This window comes from Pelobates fuscus, chromosome 7 (assembly GCF_036172605.1).
Source record: "Pelobates fuscus isolate aPelFus1 chromosome 7, aPelFus1.pri, whole genome shotgun sequence".
NCBI lineage: Eukaryota > Metazoa > Chordata > Amphibia > Anura > Pelobatidae > Pelobates > Pelobates fuscus.
Genome location: NC_086323.1, coordinates 192,795,119 through 192,817,671, shown reverse-complemented (window position 1 = coordinate 192,817,671; position 22,553 = coordinate 192,795,119).

Here is a 22,553-nt window from a genome sequence, read left to right as displayed (position 1 = left end):
TGGCTCGGCGTTGTCGCGATTTCAGTTTCTGCGGGTCTTTTGTATGGGCTTGCAGAAGATGGGCCTGGAGCCGAGTCAATTTGGGACGCACTCTTTTCGCATTGGGGCAGCGACGGAGGCTGCGCGTTTAGGTTTGGGGGACGAGAGGATCAAACAAATAGGGAGGTGGGAGTCCGTGCGATTCCGCTCGTATGTAAGGCCGGATAAGTTGGTGTAATTGCTTGGGTGCACGAATATGGGATGGGGACGTTGCCTTTTTCTGCCACTAATTTTGTCTCTTTTCAGGTTTGGAAGTTTGGTTGCTGGGCCACTCGTATGTGTACTGGGCGGAGAAGAGAGCCGCAGTTCGCAGAAGCGGAGCACAGCTGGGCTTTCCTTTAGAGCGAGTGACTCTATGTTGGTTTGGTTTTAGGGGCGCAAGTTGGCAGGGTTTATGTAATTTCTTGTTTCAGAAAGTGGTTAGTGGGTCGGTCCCAGATGTGGTGTTGGTTCATGGAGGGGGGAACGACTTAGGTGGGATTCCGCAAAGGGAATTGGTGAGAAGGATGAAAAGGGATGTGGATCGGCTGAGGGAGCTGGTTCCTGGCGTAGTGGTGGTGTGGTCCGAGATGGTTCCGCGCTTTGCGTGGCGGCACGCCAGGGATCCGGCTGCAATAGCTCGATCGAGGGGTAAGGTTAATAAGATTATGGCAGTTTTTATTAGGCGTTCTGGGGGCGTAGTGGTGCGTCACAGAGAGTTGGAGGGCATGTTACCTGGGTATTTCAGGAGGGACGGTGTACACCTGTCAGACGTGGGGAATGATTTGTTGAACCTTGGCTTCCACGACGGTATTGAGCAGGCCCTGTTTAGGTGTGGTGGGGGTCGCACATGCGCTTAAGGAGGTCAAGCCATGTGCTGTGGCGGAACAGGGCATAGTAAAAATTGGAATTTGGCGTAGAGTTTGAACTGGACAGGCCGAGGTGTAGGCCTGATGGAATTAAGGACTGGTTGGTTCTAGCTCTTCGGTGGCGACGAACCTGTGGGTGTAGGGGTGTCTGAGGTACACCCCTACAGTTAACAATATGATGTGGGGCCTCTTTGGTAGGCCGTGTTTCAAGTGAATTGTTATTTGGTTATATATTGTTCAATTGGTAGGGTCATTGTCAGGGGTACTGTGTGGGGGGTATAGTAATTTAATGTATAGTTGGACAATGACCCTAAATTATGTTAATTATGTTAATTTATGATAATTTAATTAATAATTTAATTAATAAAAGCTGTGGACTTTATACTCCAACAGAATTAACTGTGTCCGTGTCTTATTTAGTATAAGGTTATAGTGCATGACGAATAACGTCTGTACAAAGGTTTATATAAAAGTTTTAGCACATGCCGAATAACGTCTGTGCAAATGTCATGAAGCCCATGGAACAACGCAGTAGGAGGAGTGGGCCTTGACAGAGCCAGGAAGTGGGCAGGTGCTAGTGTTTGGGGGTTTGGGGGTTGGATTAGTTTAATGGAGCTTGGGGGCGGAGACAGGGAGTATAAAGACCAGCCATTTTAGAATAGGGGCCATTTTAACCAGAGCCTTTCTTACCTGTAAATTGTCCCACCCACCCTCCCTAGGTTTAGCAGTTCCGTTTCAGTCACAGCGGCGGAACAGGGCATAGTAAAAATTGGAATTTGGCGTAGAGTTTGAACTGGACAGGCCGAGGTGTAGGCCTGATGGAATTAAGGACTGGTTGGTTCTAGCTCTTCGGTGGCGACGAACCTGTGGGTGTAGGGGTGTCTGAGGTACACCCCTACAGTTAACAATATGATGTGGGGCCTCTTTGGTAGGCCGTGTTTCAAGTGAATTGTTATTTGGTTATATATTGTTCAATTGGTAGGGTCATTGTCAGGGGTACTGTGTGGGGGTATAGTAATTTAATGTATAGTTGGACAATGACCCTAAATTATGTTAATTATGTTAATTTATGATAATCTAATTAATAATTTAATTAATAAAAGCTGTGGACTTTATACTCCAACAGAATTAACTGTGTCTTATTTAGTATAAGGTTATAGTGCATGACGAATAACGTCTGTACAAAGGTTTATATAAAAGTTTTAGCACATGCCGAATAACGTCTGTGCAAATGTCATGTCTTCCACGAAATATAAGCAAAAAATAGGGGATGATCTGCGAAACCGATGACAAACAAAAAAACATAGCGTATAACTGTTTATGTGAATTAACCACGAGTGCTGTGTTCACAAATGGCCACTCACACATTCACTGAAGTTAGAAAGCCTTTAGCATAAATTCCTTCTCAGGATTCGATTCTTCCATCTGCATTTAGATTACAATGGATTGGCTGGGATATATGTGCTCAAGAGAAAAAAATATATAATAAAATTGAAAAAAATATAATAAAATTGTATCACAATTGTATCATTTGAGAGTATAGTAAAAAAGACTACATTTGAGACCATGGTTATGACTGATCTTAAGAAATTAAGTACTAAAGATAAGTTTCACCATAAAATAACAAAAGGGTAATTAACGAAATTTATGGTAATGGAGGTGAACTCATTATTTTAAAAGATTTTATTACATGTTGTCGAAAAATATTATTTATTTATTAAAATGTCCCTGTGGCCTCATGTACGTGGGTCGTACTACGAGAGCCTTACGTGTTCGAATTAGAGAACATATCTGTAATATACCAAAAGGTTTTATAAACCACAGTCTGTCCAATCATTTTAAATCCCATCATAATCAAGATCCTGGGGGTTTATTTTTCCCCTTATTATGTTTTTTGTCCGTGTATAATATGAACGATGGATGAGAATTTCTTCTATATAAACTGAACAAGCGTGTAAGATCAATACAAAAGATAATGAGGACGTATGGATTCAGATATCCTCCTGCATTTACGATGTATGTACCATACGAAATCCTGTCTTTCAGATGACATCACTATCCCATATTGAGTCTTGACCCACAAGGATACATAGGTGAAATTTACGGCGTGCATCATGGACAGAACTTTGAGTGATAGTTCTGGTCTGAGCATGCAGCCGCCGTCACATAGAGGCTTGGAACACTTACGTATTACAGATTATGTGGAACAATTACATACATCTGCAAATAATTTTACAATTCATTCAACTATAAAACTGGAAGCCGGCTGACGATGGATTATCACATTTTTTTATCCAGCTGAGGAAGCTACATCGGTAGCGAAACGCGTCCTGGGACTTTTTATAGACATTTGTTTTATCTTAAATTATTGTATGTTTATTTTATTTTCATTTTTATATGTTGTAATAAATTTATTATTTTCAACATACATCCTGGTTGCCGGATACACTTGATTAAGGGAGTGCAGTCCCAAACTGCACAGCGTGTTACTATAGAGCCACAGGGGCTCTGGGTTTGTAAGCATAAATTTTACTTACAACTTTCTATGGAAATTCTGTAACAGTGCTATACAATTGTAGATTATGCTAGCTTTAGTGTACCTATAATCTTAATTTTATTAATGACAGGAGGCGAGTATTTGCTTAAGTCTCTCTTTACTAGAACTCCACAGCAGCACAGAAAACAACCAATCAGAAAAAAGTTAGGTACTATAAAACTCCCCTCCCCATGCATCATTTCCTCTTTCAAGCTGCGACAAAACAGAATAAAAGGCAGAGAACATCATGGGGAAGAAACGAAGTCCTAGAAACGATGAATATAACGATGTCCACCATCCAAGTGTAACCGTCAAACTAGATAGTGTAGATGGACTGTAAACTGAAACGAGAGAAAACAGAATCGAACAGGTTGATTATCCAATGAAATGTACTCTGAATAAACATGTAGGTACCCGATGTAGCAACCAAATTAACCTAATATGTAAATATCCCAACCCTACTTATGGAAAAAAACAGACATAAGGAACAAGCGACAGGTAGCAGAGACAACAAACAGAGTTGCATACTTACCTGATAATCTAAACTATAACATTAAACAAGGGAGGGACAAGAGTGGGTGGGAAATACTCGCCTCCTGTCATTAATAAAATTAAGATTATAGGTACACTAAAGCTAGCATAATCTACAATTTTATAACATGACAGGAGGCTTCGTATTTGCTGTTTCAACGCTCAGTTCACCAATCCAACGCTGTTTGTGTCGCTGGTAATTATTCCAGGAAATATCAGAGTAATCCTAATTGGACATTCCAAATACGATAAATGACAGCCGACGGGTCAAAGGAGATGCCAACTGACGAAGTATCTCAAATACGGAAAAAGGCACCCTCCGCCGGTAAATCCATTGCACCAGGTGTAGCAACCTGTTTCCTAGAAGTCGGTCCATGAGCTGGCAAGCTGACCTATTAGCCACATTCCTGTAGTTGTATAGCTTCGAAATCCGAACTAGGACTTAGGGTCGCGAGAAGAAAACTGACACCAAGTCTCAACTCATGATCCGTAAGGCGGCTACTCCGATCGTGCCAGGGCCATTCGGTGATGCGGCCTTGCAGGGAGATCTCCAATCTCAAGGAATTCACCGAAGACCACCACCAAAATCGCAATGGAAACCGAGGAGGATCTTCGTACCTTCCTGTCCTACCCGGTGGGATGTCTCATCCGAGCATAAATTCATAACGCACACAATGAGAGTGTGTCCAAACCAGCCGTATACTAAGTGATTCCAATAGTCCAAACGGGCTGTGTAAAACCTCGGACGCCGTAGAGAAAGGGCTCCAAAGGACGTCCATTCAGGGTTCCGAACTGAACTTGAGTGGAGGAACGGAGGTCGACCATTCTGGGAATAGGGAATCCCAGAAATCTTCAAAGGAATGGGAAGAGCAAACAGGAACGCAGATTTCCATCCAGAAATGCCCTCGTCCAAGAGTGAAAGATGTCTGTGTAGAAGTATGGGTATACCAGGTACCACCATAAGGTCCCGTAGGTCTCCTCGACGATAGTTGAAAAGTAGGGTAGCGTGAATCCAACAAAATGGCTCCCGTGAGGAATAACTAGAGTATAGATGGAGGGTCCTCCATCTCCGAACCCTGAACACCAGGTATGCGTTTCGAGGAGACGGGGCAGTCCTGCCATCTTATCCCAAGGTCTGATGACCGGGGAGGTCAAGACAAACCGGGTTTCCCGGTCTTACCATGTGAACCATATGTACGGTATGTACCTTCAGAGCGGGTAATAGGCCCTCCTTAATCGTGTTACCCGAGCAAGGCAGAGCCTGTTTGCTCCATGTAGGTCCCCGTATCTCCCGCCACCTAAAAATGGGAGAAAACTGTCTGAGCAGTTGTTACAATGGTCTGGATATCCAAAACCAGAAAGCAATCCTCTGCTTTCTATGGTGCCGAATATACCCAAACCTGCACTCACATAATACCTGAGTTCCATCCGATAGCCGAACCATCTCCAGGAATGTGTATAGATAAGTGGGGGTCACCCCTCGTATACCTCTGTGAGAATATCCCTCCGTTGCAGGAGATAGACTAGAGGAATCCGGTCTAAATATGGATATCTTGTATGACCAGGCAGTCCTCTATATCGGAATCAGTAGCACGGACGTCAGATCCACTTGAATGCAGGAGGGACGCCCCTCCATGTAGTCATCGATGTCTAGCACAGGTACAAGCCTGTGTGATGAACAAATGGATGGCACCGTAGGGCGTCGAGTGTATGAGAGAGCCGCGCTCTCTACTAAAGTGGTCAAATAACGTGCTAACGTCCGGCTGATAGTCTGAGCGGGCCGTACCCGTAAATAACCAAACAGTAGAGTCTGCATCCATGACCGTTCCTCTCTATGAGAAAGTTTCCTCCAAACATGACCCCTGTATCCAGCTCAGTCTCTGGCCGAGGTTGAGGGAGGGGTGCGCCCTCAAAGAACAACTCAGTGTCCGGTTCCGTATCTGAGAGGGGTTCGCTCCCTGCTCCAGAAGATAAAATGTCCTCGGATCGAAGAGATGGAGGGCCGCACCCTCCTGTGATCCAAGCTGGAGTCCCTAGAGACTCAGGGTGACCAACTATAGGGTACACCAAATACGAGTATCAGCATAAGGCTGAGGGTAATCCACGGGAAAAACGATGGAAAAAACTATCAACTGACCGTCCGGATCCCGTGCGCGCGCGCGGGTTCCAGGCGGACCGTTGGTAGTCTGAGGAAAGCAGGAGACGTTCTCCGCAATCCACGAGCACCCGGGAGGTCGGAGGAGGTCAAGTCAGGCCTCTCGACGACCCGAGCAAAAGGAAAAGGAAGCCACGAAAAACGAAAAAGACAACAATAACGCAGGTATGAGTAAAAAACGCAAATTCTATCTCAGCTAGAAGGCAAATAGCAGGCCGGAAGGCAAGACAAGTAAGCCCCACTGCACAGGGCCAGGAGCTAACCTACGGAGGAATAACTACCGATAGCTATATGGATACCGGGAGGCAGATACGGAGTAGAGATAAAGACAAGGAAAAACCGCGTTCTCCTGTAGGTGACTGAGTACCGGTCCTTGCCTGTGCAAAGTTCTCCTTGGAGATGTGCCCTCGCCGGACTGGCGCAAACCGCGGATGTGTGTCCGGGGTCTTCGTAATAAAACTTGCCCTTCAGGTCTGAGGTTTAGGGCCTTCACCCTACCTACCTTATCCAGATGGCCGTATATTGGTGTCCTCTTGGATAGTATGGCAATGGTGCTTGTCCGGACACCTGCCTATTTCCGTGTCACTGGTGGGCACTGGCTTCTCCTCAGTGATATTCCCCCAGGCCCGCGGCCAAAAGGGGGTTCGGCACCAATAGAGCGGGCCCAGCAGGCCAAACTAATGGACGCAGGATAGTTGGGCAAGCAAATAGGCACCGACATAGTAGGCCATACAAATAGGCACCGACATAGGAGGCCAATAAATGGGGCACCGACATAGCGGGCCGTGCTTATGGGCACAGACCTAGCAGGCCGTTCTTATGGGCCCAGACATAGCAGGCCGTTCTTAAGGGCACAGACATAGCAGGCTGAACTTATGGGCACAGACATAGCAGGCCAATCTTATGGGCACAGACATAGCAGGCCAATCTTATGGGCACAGACATAGCAGGCCAATCTTATGGGCACAGACATAGCAGGCCAATCTTATGGGCACAGACATAGCAGGCCAATCTTATGGGCACAGACATAGCAGGCCAATCTTATGGGCACAGATATAGCAGGCCAATCTTATGGGCACAGACATAGCAGGCCAATCAATGGGGCACAGACATAGCAGGCCAATCAATGGGGCACAGACATAGCAGGACAATCCCGGGTCGTGTATTATTGTATATTATTATAACACGTTATTTATATAGCGCCATCCAATTCCGTAGCGCTTACGAGGGGTACTGAGTGAGAGTGGGGACCTCTGAGTTGGATAGAGGCCCCTAAAATTAGTAGGTCCTCAGAGCATCCTGTGACGTAGGATCCCTAGACCCCAACCCTTTTAGACAGCGTAATGCCGTGTGAATAACCTGAACCGGGACTGGCGGTCCCCCAAGTGCCCAGCAGGGAAACAGTGGTATTCCAGCTGTATTGGGTATAGGCGGAAGTATTCCAGTGACCAGCATGGCCATGAATGTAAGATGCACTGAGCGAAACTGTCCTTGAACTGTGAATAGGAAAGCATATGCTCTCACCGATCCGTTAGGAATTCTAGCGTATTATAGAATACCATCATCATACCACCTGCAGGGGATGTGAAACCACGGACACTGCGAGGAGAAGGGTTAAACCATAGCCAGAGTAATTAACTCCCCGAGAACCTGACAAAATTGTTTCGCATCAGAGCAGGCTGGTTTCCCATACCAGTTTGAGACAGAGCCAGGTCTGATAGCCATATACATGCCATGGACAGATAATTCATACCAGAGCAGTCCCATCTGAGACCTCATAGCTGGACCAGACAAATATATTATTGTCATATTGCCATTTATATAGCGCCAACATATTCCTACTCAGAAGCATATGAATCTGAGAGCTAACTAGCACTGTCTACCTTAGAACAGAGCCTGTACAACTGAGTACATACACACTTGAAACTCACGGAAATCTGTGAAACGCGTAGAAAATAGCAATATGTACAGACTGCAAAACTCTCAGCTATCTGAGAAAGACACTGCCAGCAAAACACACAGTGATCTGTGATTCGCACTGACAGCAAACACACAGCAACAGTGACATACACGGTCAGGAAAACGAAATCTAGAAATACATTGTCAGTGAAACGCACAGCCAACTGCGACATACACTGTCAGAAAAGACTAAATCCTGAAATACACTGTCAGAAAAACACAGCAGTCTGTGAAGTGCACTGTCGGCAAAGCTCAAAACATCTGTCATACACACTGTTAGTAAAACGAAATCTGTGATAAACAGCGTCAGTCAGACACACAGCAAAACTGCACATACATGGTAGAAAAACTAAATCTAGACATACGCTGTCAGTAAAACATACAGCGATCTGAGAAATACACTGTCAGCAAAAAAACCCACAGAGCAAAATTACAGCAAACTGTGTATATATGCCAAACACCCATCAATCTCAGGTAGAATATGCCAAAAAGCCCATGTCACCTAAACGCAGTAATCTGAACATATACATAAAGGAGAGCTGGCAATCAGAGAAGATGAGAGAACTGGCATGACAGTGAGGAGAGGGGTCGGGGGGGCGAGCGGGAGCAATTGCCCTCCCCTCCCCCGGCGGACACATGCAGTCCGTGGATTGAGCCGGCCGAGGTAGGCAGCCACGTGTAGAGGCTCCGGTCGGCGGTATCCTAATACCGCGACCGGAGGTAAAGCAAACCACAGGAGGGGCAGCGAATTGCTCCCTCCTCCCCCGGCGGGCATGCGGTCCGCGGTAAGCGGACGGCCACGTGTAAAGCCTCCGATCGGCGGTATCAGAAACACCGCGACCGGAGGAGAAGGAAACACAAGTGGGGCAGCGTAATGCTCCCTCTTCCCCCTGCGGACATGCGGTTCGCGGGTAAAGCCGGCGGCAGGCGGCCACGTGTAAAGCCTCCGGCCGGCGGGTGTGAGAAAAAACAGAGCACCCCGCGACCGGAGGAATGAGGTCCAAGGGGACAGAGAAGGCAAAATTAAAGGGGACAGAGAGGATAAACATCCCAGGAAGATGAGGAGAGAACAAATAAAGACAAACTCCCCACAAACCCCAGAGCAATAGGCAGGGGTGAATAAAGTGAAACACACAAAGAAGTCCCCAAATGAAAATAAGAGAAACACTGAAAATATAATAAAAATCCCAAAGCCACCCACTAATGTTAGCAGGAGGCAGTGGTACTCTGACCTGTACTGATGCGGAGCAGCAAAGAAAGAGGAAATGATGTATGGGGAGGGGAGTTTTATAGTACCTAACTTTTTTCTGATTGGTTGTTTTCTGTGCTGCTGTGGAGTTCTAGTAAAGAGAGACTTAAGCAAATACGAAGCCTCCTGTCATGTTATAAAATTGTGGCTTTATTTCTTATCAACCCTCGGAAGGACCACCTAATCAGTGCTAAAGTGGGTGGGGGGGTTGCCCATATGGACCCGCAGCCATCCATACCGGAGCTGGGTTTATAGCTCCATGTTTGTGAGTGTTCTGTATCTCTTTATACGTTATATTTAATATATATACGATTTACACTATGTACATTGTTTCTTTTGTACCTTCAGAATTTGTATACCAGTGATATTTAAGACTTCCGAATTGACACATCTCTGTTACATCAGGTTATACGAGGTAAATTGTTACCTTTTACATAAGCGCCTCACTATTTGTATTTTATTGATCTAAATATGTTATTGGAATGTATTTATCTAATTATGATATATTTCATTTTAGTTTTAATTATCCTAATACAACATAATTATTTTTTGCGTGTTTTGCTGGTGTCGTTTTGGGGGACCCAGGCAGCAAATTGTCTTGGGCCAGCCCTGGTATCTGGTTGTGTCATTGTATCTGTATGTGTGTGATTGTGTGTATTTATGTGTCTGTATCTGTATGGGTGTCAGTGTGTGTCTGTATGTCTGTGTATGTTTCAGTGTGTGTATCTGTATGTCTGTTAATCTGTGTGTGTGTGTGTGTGTGTATCTGTATATCTGTGTATCTGTGTATGTGTGTCAGTATGTGTGTCTGTTTATCTGCATGTGTGTCAATATGTGTATCGGCATGTGTGTCTGTATTTGTATCTGTGTGTGTCAGTGATTGTATCTGTGTGTCTTTTGCATCTGCATGTCTGTCAGTGTGTGTGTCTGTATATATGCATCTGCATGTGTGGCAGTGTTTGTATCTGTGTGTCTGTACATCTGTATGTGTGTCAGTGTGTGTATATGTATCTGTATCTGTGTGTGTGTGGCAGTGTTTCTATCTGTGTATCTGCATGTGTGGCAGTGTATTTATCAATGTGTCTGTTCAACTAAATGTATATCAGTGTTGCCATCTGTGTATCTGCATGTGTGGCAGTGTTTGTACCTGTGTGTCTGTACATTGTACATGTGTTTGTGTGTGTATGAGTATGCCCTTGCAACTGTTTGTGTGTCAGTGTTTGTATCTGTGTATCTGCATGTATGTCAGTGTGTGTATCAGTGTATCTGTGCAACTGTATGTGTGTCATTGTGTGTATCTGCATGTATGCTAGTATGTGTATCAGTGTGTCTGTGCAACTGTATGTGTGTCATTGTGTGTATCTGCATGTATGCCAGTATGTGTGTCAGTGTGTCTATGCAACTGTATGTGTGTCAGTGTTTGCATCCGTGTGTCTGTGTAGCTGCATGTGTGGCAGTGTTTGGGTCTGTCTGTACATCTGTATATGTACCAGTGTGTGTATCGGTATATGTCAGTCTGTGTGTCTGTATGTGCCAGTGTTTTCTCTTTGTATGTGCATGTGTTATTGTGTCTGTGCAGCTTCATGTGTATTATTGTATTTTCATGTGTATCAGTGCTTGCATCTGTGTGTCTTTGTATCTGCATGTGTGTCAGTGTGTATCTTTATATCCGCATGTGTGTCAGTGTGTGTATCTTTTTATCTGCATGTGTGTCAGTGTGTGTATCTATATGAGTGTATCATTGTTTGTATCAGTGTGTGTGTACATCTGTGTGTGTCAGTGCTTGTATCAGTGTGTCTGTGCAACTGTATGTGTGTTAGTGTTTGTATCTGTGTCTTTGTGTGATTTATTTTGTTTCTGTATCTGTATGTCAGAGTTTGTACCTGTGTATCTCAATGTGTATCAGTGTGTCTGTGTATCCACATGTGTGTATCGAGGAAGAGGTGGGGAGGATATGGCAGAGGAGAAGCTAAATAGGGGAAGAGAGGGCAGAAAAAAATATATATAAATTTGAAATAACTGCGACTATAATAAATAATTATAAATATTTCGTAATATGAGGGGTACAATTTATGGAAATTGGTTGACAAGGGGTACTCAAGCAAAAAAAAAAAAAAGGTTGGGAACCACTGCTCTAGAGAATAGTTTAGACCCAGAGGTGAATATAAGGAAATGAAAAAAAAAGGACAGGGATCCTCACAATGGTGGGACATAATGTGTAAAAATAATTGAACCTGAGGCAGGCAGGAGTTAGGGATAGGCATAAGGCTATCCTAGACTTAAGATAAGGTCACGCACTAATTAAAGCATTTTGAAAATTGGGCAGACTAGATGGGCCGAATGGTTTCTATCTGCCGTCACATTCTATGTTTCTATGAGAGTAAGGAAATTACATACACACAAAAATACAAGCCAGGTCAAAAGAACAAACAAACAAAGAACATGGGAGTTTAAAGTGACACTGTCACACCAAACTTACCTTTCCCCAATCGCTTCCTCTTCTCTTCCTCTCTCAGGATCTGTTCTTCTTTTCTTCCTTCCTGATCTAGTTTTCTTTAAAGCATAAGATCATGTAGGAACTCCTTTGCCTTATGCATTTTTCGTAGGCCTGACCTTTTTTGACCAAAGGAGGAGCTAAAGTCCGCTTCATTTCCTGTGCTCAAATACATTTTCCCACAATACTCACCTCTCCTCCATGGTCCCATTCGCCGTTCGAACGTCCTGTCATTTTCACATGGCGCCAGAGAATTCACCGAATTTTGTCCTAACAGAATGAGTACAGTTTGTCCATTTGTGTTAGGATGAAACTTGTGCAATTTTATGCGGTTAAATTCTGATCCAATGCATGCCGTGGCTGCATACCAAGTAATACTAAGTAATAATTACCTGCAAGGCTCAAGATTTACCTGTTAGAGTACCCTGATTGATTGAAGGGCGTGGGATAACTTTATAAGCCTTTTCCTGCCCTGCTGAGCTCAGTCTACGAGGAGCCCTCGCTGGGTAAAGATGGTTTATTTTTTGGGGGTCGGGATTTTTTTTGCATCTAATGGTAAGTATAATTTTTTAAATACATTTTTAGGAAATAGTTTATTGCTCCCCCATCCTCATTTTTATTAGAGTGAGGGTGGGAGGTATAAATTTATTTTATTGGGGGGACTTGTGGTCACTGTGCCAAACCTCCTCTCGGCCCGCTCTGCTACAGCCTCGCATCCGTCCTGTCCCTCCACTTCCGCGGTGTGCCGACATCGTGCGTGCACACGCGCGCTATTACAAGCTAGGGGGCGTGCGCCTTGTCTCCGGCTTCTTAAAGTGGAAGTACCATTTTTACCATTGAACTGGCACTCTATTTATATCTATTTCATTACTGCCCTATTAGGTTCCCTAGCCTATCAGCTCTCACTTAGCCCTATTTATACCTCCCTCTTTCATCACTTCCTTGCCCTGTTGTGGTCTTTTGTAGCCCGAGAGTGCGTTTTGTTGGTTTGTCTTTTCTGGTATCTGACTTCGGCTTGTTTCCTGGTTATCCGCCCTTCTGGCATTCTCGACCCTTGGCTTTGGTATTTGTTTTTTCTTCCGTCTCCTATCCTGACTTTGGTTCGTCCTACCATTCTCTTCTCATCTCTGTACTTTTGCATGTTAAGTCCGGCCATTTAAAGGACAGGTAATACTTCTGGCTTTGTGTACCTTTTGAGCCCCTTAGTTTGCGTGTTGGGGAGGTTAACCTTGACACTGTGGAGGTTGGGGGTGGCTAGCCCCTTGGTGAGGGAGGATTTATTTTTACAATTAGCAGTAGGTCCCCCCCTTTTGTCATTTAAGGTAAGGGCTGGGGGGAGACAGTTGGTCCCACCTCCCTTTTGTCATTTAAGGGCCCCCACTCGCTGCTCTTGGGTGGGGGCTGGGCGGGGGCAGACTGTAGGTTCCCACCCTTTTGTCATTGAAGGGCCCCCAACTGCCCCTCATGGGCAAGGGTCATGGGGGGAGACAGTAGGTCTCTGCTCTTTTGTAATTTAAGGGCACCCACTCACTGCTCAAGGGTAAGGGCCAGGGGAAGACTGTAGGTCCCAACCCCCTTTGCTCACTTAAGGACCAACTTGTCACTTAAGGACCCCCAACCTAGTGTCCTCCCTCGACCCCCACCCATGAGTGGCAGGTTGGGGTGCATGAGTGGGGGCTCGGAGGGGACACTATGTCCCCTCCGTTAATTAGTTTAATAGGTACCCCACCAAGGGGCACTTTATTAGATTTATGGGGGTCTTTGTTTTTTGTTTTTTTCATTCGGGACTTATTTTATTAGTTCGATGGGAATTATGGATTTTTATTTGTCTTTTTTGGGGCTGAAAAAAATTGGGGACCTTGGGGCATTTGGAGGTAACCATGGGACACTTAGATGTGCTGGAGTAGGGGGGTTAAAAATAAATGTATGTGGCCATGACAGTGCCACTTCAAGTACTCAAAGAAAAACAACTAGAGACATATGTGACACTACCAGAACATGTGCGTACTGATATGCTGAATCGACACACTGCTATGTCCAGATGTTGAATGACATTGGGTGACATTATTACAAAGAAGGCCAAGGTTGAAACATTCTACATTAAAATAGCTTTTAGTAGAAGCAGGAATTGCTTCAGGCCAATGTTTTCCCAATCCCCAAGCCTGAAAAGGACTGTGATACCCCGTTGAATTGTAGACCCATTTCTCTGAGAAATCTTGATATAAAAATATTTTCAAAAATATTGCAGAAAGATTGCAACGGTAATCCCAGAAATCATTCATAAAGAATAAACAGGTTTCGTGTCAGGTAGGGATATTGCTGACAATACTCGCAAAATCTTAAATGTAATGAATCATTGAAAAATACAAAAAATACAACCGGTTTTTATAGCGTTACATGCAGAGAAAGCATTCGACAGGGTTATATAAGATGAATAACTAGAGAATAGAAGTAAATGTATAAACGGCGCAAATAAATATACTCCCTGTCAGGGCCGCCACCAGAAATTTTGGGGCCCCTGACAAAGCACAAGGTCTGGGCCCTCCTCCCCTCCCCTTCTCCCCATCCCCCCCCTTTTCTCTCCCCCCGGGCCCGCCCATGCCCTACCTAGTCCGCTGACAATGATGCAGGACTGAATGTGGCGTGTATAGTGGAAGTGAATTAGAATGTGTGTAATGGATGTAGTGTTTGTGTGTATTAGATACTGTTTGTGCAGTGAATGCAGAGTGTGTGTTTGTGTAGCGGATGCAGTGTGTATAGTGAACGTAGAGTGTGTAGCGGATGCAGTGTGTATAGTGAACACAGAGTGTGTTTGAGTAGTGGATATAGTGTGTGTACAGTGATGTAGTGTGAGTTTGTGTAGTGAATGCAGAGTGTGTGTTAGTGTAGTGGATGCAGAGTGTGTGTTAGTGTATTGAATGCAGAGTGTGTGTCAGTATAGTGGATGCAGAGTGTGTGTTACTGTAGTGGATGCAGAGTGTGTGTCAGTGTAGTGAATGCAGAGTGTGTGTTAGTGTAGTGAATGCAGAGTGTGTGTCAGTGTAGTGAATGCAGAGTGTGTGTTAGTGTAGTGTATGCAGAGTGTGTGTCAGTGTAGTGTATGCAGAGTGTGTGACAGTGTAGTGAATGCAGAGTGTGTGTTAGTGTAGTGAATGCAGAGTGTGTGTTAGTGTAGTGAATGCAGAGTGTGTGTCAGTGTAGTGAATGCAGAGTGTGTGTTAGTGTAGTGAATGCAGAGTGTGTATCAGTGTAGAGAATGCAGAGTGTGTGTCAGTGTAGTGGATGCAGAGTGTGTGCTAGTGTAGTGGATGCAGAGTGTGTGTCAGTGTAGTGAATGCAGAGTGTGTGTCAGTGTAGTGAATGCAGAGTGTGTGTTAGTGTAGTGAATGCAGAGTGTGTGTCAGTGTAGTGAATGCAGAGTGTGTGTTAGTGTAGTGTATGCAGAGTGTGTGTCAATGTAATGAATGCAGAGTGTGTGTCAGTGTAGTTAATGCAGTGTGTGTGTGTGTTAGTGTAGTGACTGCAGAGTGTGTGTTAGTGTAGTGAATGTAGAGTGTGTATCAGTGTAGTGAATGCAGAGTGTGTGTCAGTGTAGTGTATGCAAAGTGTGTGCTAGTGTTGATACCGGAGAAACTGACGGAAGCCAAGCACAGAGAAGTGGACACAGGTTTCTTCAGGAAGGAAGAGATTCTTTATTCGATTCACCGACCGGGGCTCAGAGGGACTAATGTCACCAAAAAACAGCAAAGTCTGAGCCCAGAACTGACTGTGTAAATGCATGATATAGACATATAGCTCCTCCTATAGTTAACTCTACCCACATATACTCTTTACCCAATCAGCTGAACAACTTCCCTTACCTGTTAGACCACATGGCTCACGCAGAACAATGGAGGAGGGGAAGTGTTTTCAGTTCCTGCATTCCTGCACTTGCTCAGTACACTGTTGATTGTATCTTAGCTACGTGTAACTGACTAACTGATACACCAACATACACATATGCCACGTGGAAATCTCGGCCTACTAAATTTAATTTCTACCGAGCTTCCACCACAGTGTAGTGGATGCAGAGTGTGTGTCAGTGTAGTGAATGCAGAGTGTGTGTTAGTGTAGTGAATGCAGAGTGTGTGTCAGTGTAGTGAATGCAGAGTGTGTGTTAGTGTAATGAATGCAGAGTGTGTGTCAGTGTAGTGAATGCAGAGTGTGTGTCAGTGTAGTGAATGCAGAGTGTGTGTTACTGTAGTGTATGCAGAGTGTGTGTCAATGTAGTGAATGCAGAGTGTGTGTGTGTGTTAGTGTAGTGACTGCAGAGTGTGTGTGTGTCAGTGTAGTGAATGCCGAGTGTGTGTTAGTGTAGTGTATGCAGAGTGTGTGTCAATGTAGTGAATGCAGAGTGTGTGTCCGTGTAGTGAATGCAGAGTGTGTGTGTGTGTGTGTGTGTGTATCAGTGTAGTGAATTCAGAGTGTGTGTCAGTGTAGTTAATGCAGAGTGTGTGTTAGTGTAGTGTATGCAGAGTGTGTGTCAATGTAGTGTATGCAGAGTGTGTGTCAGTGTAGTGAATGCAGAGTGTGTGTCAGTGTAGTGAATGCAGAGTGTGTGTCAGTGTAGTGAATGCAGAGTGTGTGTTAGTGTGAATGCAGAGTGTGTGTGTGTGTTAGTGTAGTGACTGCAGTGTGTGTGTGTGTCAGTGTAGTGAATGCAGAGTGTGTGTTAGTGTAGTGTATGCAAAGTGTGTGTCAATGTAGTGAATGCAGAGTGTGTGTCAGTGTAGTGAATGCAGAGTGTGTGTGTGTGTGTGTGTGTGTTAGTGTAGTGAATGCAGAGTGTGTGTGTGTCAGTGTAGGGAATGCAGAGTGTGCGTTAGTGTAGTATATGCAGAGTGTGTGTCAATGTAGTGAATTCAGAGTGTGTGTCAGTGTAGTTAATGCAGAGTGTGTGTTATTGTAGTGAATGCAGAGTGTGTGTTAGTGTAGTGAATGCAGAGTGTGTGTGTGTGTGTTAGTGTAGTGAATGCAGAGTGTGTGTTAGTGTAGTGTATGCATGTGGTGTAAATGGAGCATTCTCCCCCCCCTTCCCTCCACCCCCACTTAAAAAGTGAAAAATTGGGGGGCGTGGTTTGCGGCCGAGCGAGCTGGACGTGTCCGGTTAGAGCTCTGCTGCGACCGCGGTGCTAACAGCCTATATTAGCGGAGACGAAACTCTAAAACTACTACATCAGGTGGGGGAAACACGATGGAGCCCCACGAAAACAGACGAAAAAAGCAACGGAGACGGTTTCAGTATCCGATATGTTCGCGGCCTCTCGCGCCGTGCGATCGAGCACGCAAGATGGTGGACGAGAGGGCCCGGGCACACCCCATTCGCCCTCGAGCCCAGCGAGCGGAGGGGCCATGGGGTCTTCGGACTCTGACACTAGCCAGATCCTGGCTAAGCTGGCTGAAGTCCGCAGCTACCTGGCCACAGAGATTGTCCGCAACACGGCCGAAGTTAAAGCTGAAATTCAGGCTTTGGGGGTAAGGACGGCGGCGCTTGAGCAGCGGGTGGAATCCACGGTCGTGGCCCACAACACAGCCGCAGCCCAAATCAACCACTTAACCTCTCAACTATACATTGCAGGCTCTGCAATTGACGACCTTGGGAATCGATTGCAGCACAATAATATCCGCCACCGGGGATTGACGGAGCAGGAGGGGGAAGGGTCCCTGAGCGAGGTGGTCTTGGGGATTTTCAAGCCACTTCTTCCCAATATCCCGGATCATTTATGGCATATTGAACGGGCGCATAGAGCGCTCCGTGCTAAAAGGGCGGATGACCGGCGTCCCAGGGATGTAATCATCAAATTCCTGTCTTACCAAACGAAAGAGGCCCTGATGAAGTTTGGCAGAGATCGGCCCGAATGTCCATAATGGGGCAGACCTTGCTCTCTACCAAGATTTGACCCCTCTGACCCTGCAGAGACAGCGGGAATTGCGCCCTATTACTGAACTATTGCAGCGCCACTCCATTAAGTATGCCTGGGGGCATCCCTTTAGGCTGCTGGCCTTCAAAGATGGCCGTACCAAAGTTTTATTTTCAGATGGCGATCCGGTGAGATTCCTGAGTGAACTTGGGATCCGAACCCCCGATGACTTCACTGTTCCAAAGGTGCAAGCGGAGGTCCTAACTGCTCTCCCCTGAGAGTGGTATGCGGCGGAGGATTGAGGGGATTTGCTGTTCCAGTCACTATCTCCAGGCGGCTGGCCGATGTCCCGGAGGGTAAGGCCTCGCGGGTGGGATAATATTGCTTGGGAGGGGGAAGCCGGACCCCACTTTGTGGAGCTTTTTCTTTTTTGCTGGGGGCTCCGGCTGCTGGGATCTTACGTGAGGCCTACATGGGCCTATGGGTTGCCCTTACCGCGGGTGAGATCACTGATTCTGGGGAGGGTTAGGGTTGCTCGCTCTCCCCGATCCTGGCCTTGATACCCACTCTGATATTTTGGCGTGGCCCCTTATTTGCCCACTGTTCGATATGCTCCAACGCCCAACTTTTACGTTTTTCGTTGGATCTCTGGGGGCTGGGGACTATTGTGTACTCTGTTTCTGTTATGGCTGGGATGCGGGATCGATACGGGGCGGCGGGCGGCGGGTGTTATTCACGGTGGTTACATTTCCGACTGCTCTCTGTTACGTATGTTTTTTATTCTGGGCAAGGATGCATTTTTGGTGTATTACTATGCGAGGGGTACGTGGCCGGTGGAGGTTGGGGCCCTGGCTGCCGGGATCTTATAGGAGGCCTACTTGGGTCTGTGGGTTGCCCTTACCGCGGGTGGGATCATTGATTCTGGGGAGGGTTAGGGTTCCTCGCTCTCCCCGATCCTGGCCTTGATACCCACTCTAATAGTCTGGCACGGCCCCTTATTTGCCTACTGACATGATACGTTCCACCGCCCGACTCTTATGTTTTTCGTTGGGTCTCTGGGGGCTGGGGACTAATGTCTACTCTATTTTTGTTTTGGATGGGATGCGGGATCGTTGCGGGGCGGCGGGCGGCGGGTGTTATTTACGGTAGCTACATCTCCGACTGCTCTCTGTCACGTGTGTTTCTATGCTGGTCTAGGATGCATTTTTTGTATAATACTGTGCGAGGTGTACGAGGCCGGTGGGGGTTGGGGCCCTGGGATCCGGGTGCGGAACTTTGTTGCAATGTCCATTTTCACAGCCCAGGACCTGTCCGTGGGGGGAGGGGTTCCCCCCCCCTTAATTTGGGGTCCATAGGTAGGCTTTCGGGGCGAATATCACTTATGCCCTCACGTCCCCTAACTGTAAGGTTCCCACCTAAACGGGCTTTAAATCTTGATGGGTTTCCAGGAGACTTGCTAAATCCCCGGGCTCCAAGTTATCTCTATGCTTTCTTATGCCACTTATCCTCGTTCCGGGGCCCATTGACTCATATACTTATAACCACGTAAAACATGATAAATAAATAGTTAAATAAATAACACCAAATATAATTCATAAACAAAGATAAGTGAACACGTTTTTTGTATTTGGTACGCCTGGATTCCCCTTACTGTTAATCGCTGCCGGGGGCCGGGTGGAGGGGAAGTGGGTCCATCGGCTTCCCCCAGACACCCTGATTAGTGCCTCCTGGAGGGGGGTCGCTAAATTGGGCTCCACCCTGATGCGACCCAACAGTAATCCCCCTACCGTTTGGTATCTTCCAGTACCTATTAGTTGGATTTCTGTCTCCAATTTAGTTGCGCTTGGCACCCTTGGGGTGCCTATCTTGATTGGTCTATGTTCATGCTGTTCTGGGGCCCATTTGGTGCTCTGGAGAGGCTTCAAAAGGTTAGTGAGGCGAACATAGAGTCTGTTTGGGTTACGTTAGAATTTGGTAATCACACAGTAACTCGTGTAGGTGTGATTTATAGGCCCCCAGGACAAATTGAAGAGTTAGATAATCTACTAGTTGAAGAAAAAGCTAAAATGACAATGAAGGGGGAAGTTATCATCATGGGTGACTTTAATCTTCCTGATGTGAATTGGAAAACAAAAATAGCTACTTGTGCCAGGAGCACACATATTCTAAACTCCCTACTGGGATTGTCTCTAAAACAAGTCGTTGAGGAGCCAACTCGTAAAGAGGCCATACTAGATTTAGTGTTAACAAATGGAGATTTGGTATCAGATATTACTGTAGGTGAAAGTTTAGGATCCAGTGACCATCAGTCAGTGTGGTTTAATATAAGAACAGTGACTGAGTCACACCACACAAAAACAAAAGTTTTAGACTTTAGAAAAACAGACTTTTCTAAAATTAGAATATGTGTAAAAGAGTCATTATTAGACTGGAGCAATTTAAATGGAGTCCAAAAGAAATGGGATTATTTAAAAGTTGCACTACTGAAGGCAACAGAAAATTGCATTAGGCTTGTCAGTAAAAGCAAAAAATTCAAGAAACCACTGTGGTACTCCGCAGATGTGGCCAAAATAGTAAAAAACAAGAAGTTAGCATTTAGTAATTATAAAAAAACCAGAGTGAGGAAGACAGAATGACCTATAAGATTAGGCACACACAGCAAAGAGAAAATAGCACACACAGAAGAGAAAATAGGACAGTCAGTAAAAAAGGGGGACAAAACTTTTTTTAGATACATAAATGAGAAAAGAAAAGTAAAACAAGGATTAGTTAGATTAAAAACAAAAGAAGGAAGGTATGTAGATGAGGATAAAGGTCTAGCTGACTGCCTCAATGAATATTTTTGTTCGGTATTTACAGATGAAAATGAAGGAAAGGGACCTCAGTTAAGAAAAAGGATAAATGAGTCATTTATTACACGTGAGTTTACAGAGGAAGAGGTTCTATTTCAACTCTCAAAAGTAAAGACAAATAAGTCAATGGGACCTGATGGAATACACCCAAAGCTATTAAAAGAGCTTAGTGGTGTACTAGCAAAACCATTAACAGATTTATTTAACCAATCATTGATAACAGGAGTAGTCCCAGAAGATTGGAAGTTAGCGAATGTTGTGCCCATTCACAAGAAAGGTAATAGGGAGGAGTCGGGCAACTATAGGCCAGTAAGCCTTACTTCAGTAGTGGGGAAAGTGATGGAAACCATGTTAAAGGATAGGATTGTTGAACATCTAAAAACACATGTATTTCAAGATCAGAGGCAACATGGGTTTACTTCAGGGAGATCATGCCAAACTAATCTTATTGATTTTTTTGATTGGGTAACTAAAATTATAGATCAGGGTGGTGCAGTAGACATTGCTTACCTAGATTTCAGTAAGGCTTTTGACACAGTTGCACATAGAAGGCTTATCAATAAACTACAATCTTTGAGTTTGGATTCCAATATTGTTGAATGGGTAAGGCAGTGGCTGAGTGACAGGCAACAGAGGGTTGTAGTCAATGGAGTATATTCGAAGCTTGGGCTTGTCACCAGTGGGGTACCTCAGGGATCTGTACTTGGACCCATTCTCTTTAATATTTTTATTAGTGATATTGCAGAAGGTCTTGATGGTAAGGTGTGTCTTTTTGCGGATGATACTAAGATATGTAACAGGGTTGATGTTCCAGGAGGGATAAGCCAAATGGAAAATGATTTAGGTAAACTAGAAAAATGGTCAGAGTTGTGGAAACTGACATTTAATGTGTATAAGTGCAAGATAATGCATCTTGGACGTAAAAACCCAAGGGCAGAGTACAGAATATTTGATAGAGTCCTAACCTCAACATCTGAGGAAAGGGATTTAGGGGTGATTATTTCTGATGACTTAAAGGTAGGCAGACAATGTAATAGAGCAGCAGGAAATGCTAGCAGAATGCTTGGTTGTATAGGGAGAGGTATTAGCAGTAGAAAGAGGGAAGTGCTCATGCCATTGTACAGAACACTGGTGAGACCTCACTTGGAGTACACAGTACTGGAGACCCTATCTTCAGAAGGATATTGATACCTTAGAGAGAGTTCAAAGAAGGGCTACTAAACTGGTTCATGGATTGCAGGATAAAACTTACCAGGAAAGGTTAAAGGATCTTAACATGTATAGCTTGGAGGAAAGACGAGACAGGGGGGATATGATAGAAATATTTAAATACATAAAGGGAATCAACACAGTAAAGGAGGAGACTATATTTAAAAGAAGAAAAACTACCACAACAAGAGGACATAGTCTTAAATTAGAGGGACAAAGGTTTAAAAATAATATCAGGAAGTATTACTTTACTGAGAGGGTAGTGGATGCATGGAATAGCCTTCCAGCTGAAGTGGTAGAGGTTAACACAGTAAAGGAGTTTAAGCATGCGTGGGATAGGCATAAGGCTATCCTAACTATAAGATAAGGCCAGGGACTAATGAAAGTATTTAGAAAATTGGGCAGACTAGATGGGCCGAATGGCAAATGTCAAATGTCAAATGTCTTTAATAAGTTCTGGCCTATCCTTAAGTCTGATAAGCACCTTAAAGAAATCCTGCCACCTTTCCCTTCGATCACAGCAAGAAGAGGCAGGAACTTGAGAGACATTTTAGCACCCAGTCATCTCTCGACCACCCCCCCCTCTGGCTACTTTCAAAAATACTTACCTATGGGTACATTCCAATGTGGTCACTGCAGTGCGTGCCCATTCATTAGTAGACAATCTAAGATAGTCCCTGACACCAGTGATCCAAAGAAGTTCAAACCTCGCTCCTTCTTCAACTGCCACACAACAGGAGTAATTTATTTGCTGACTTGCTCCTGTGGTCTAAAATATATG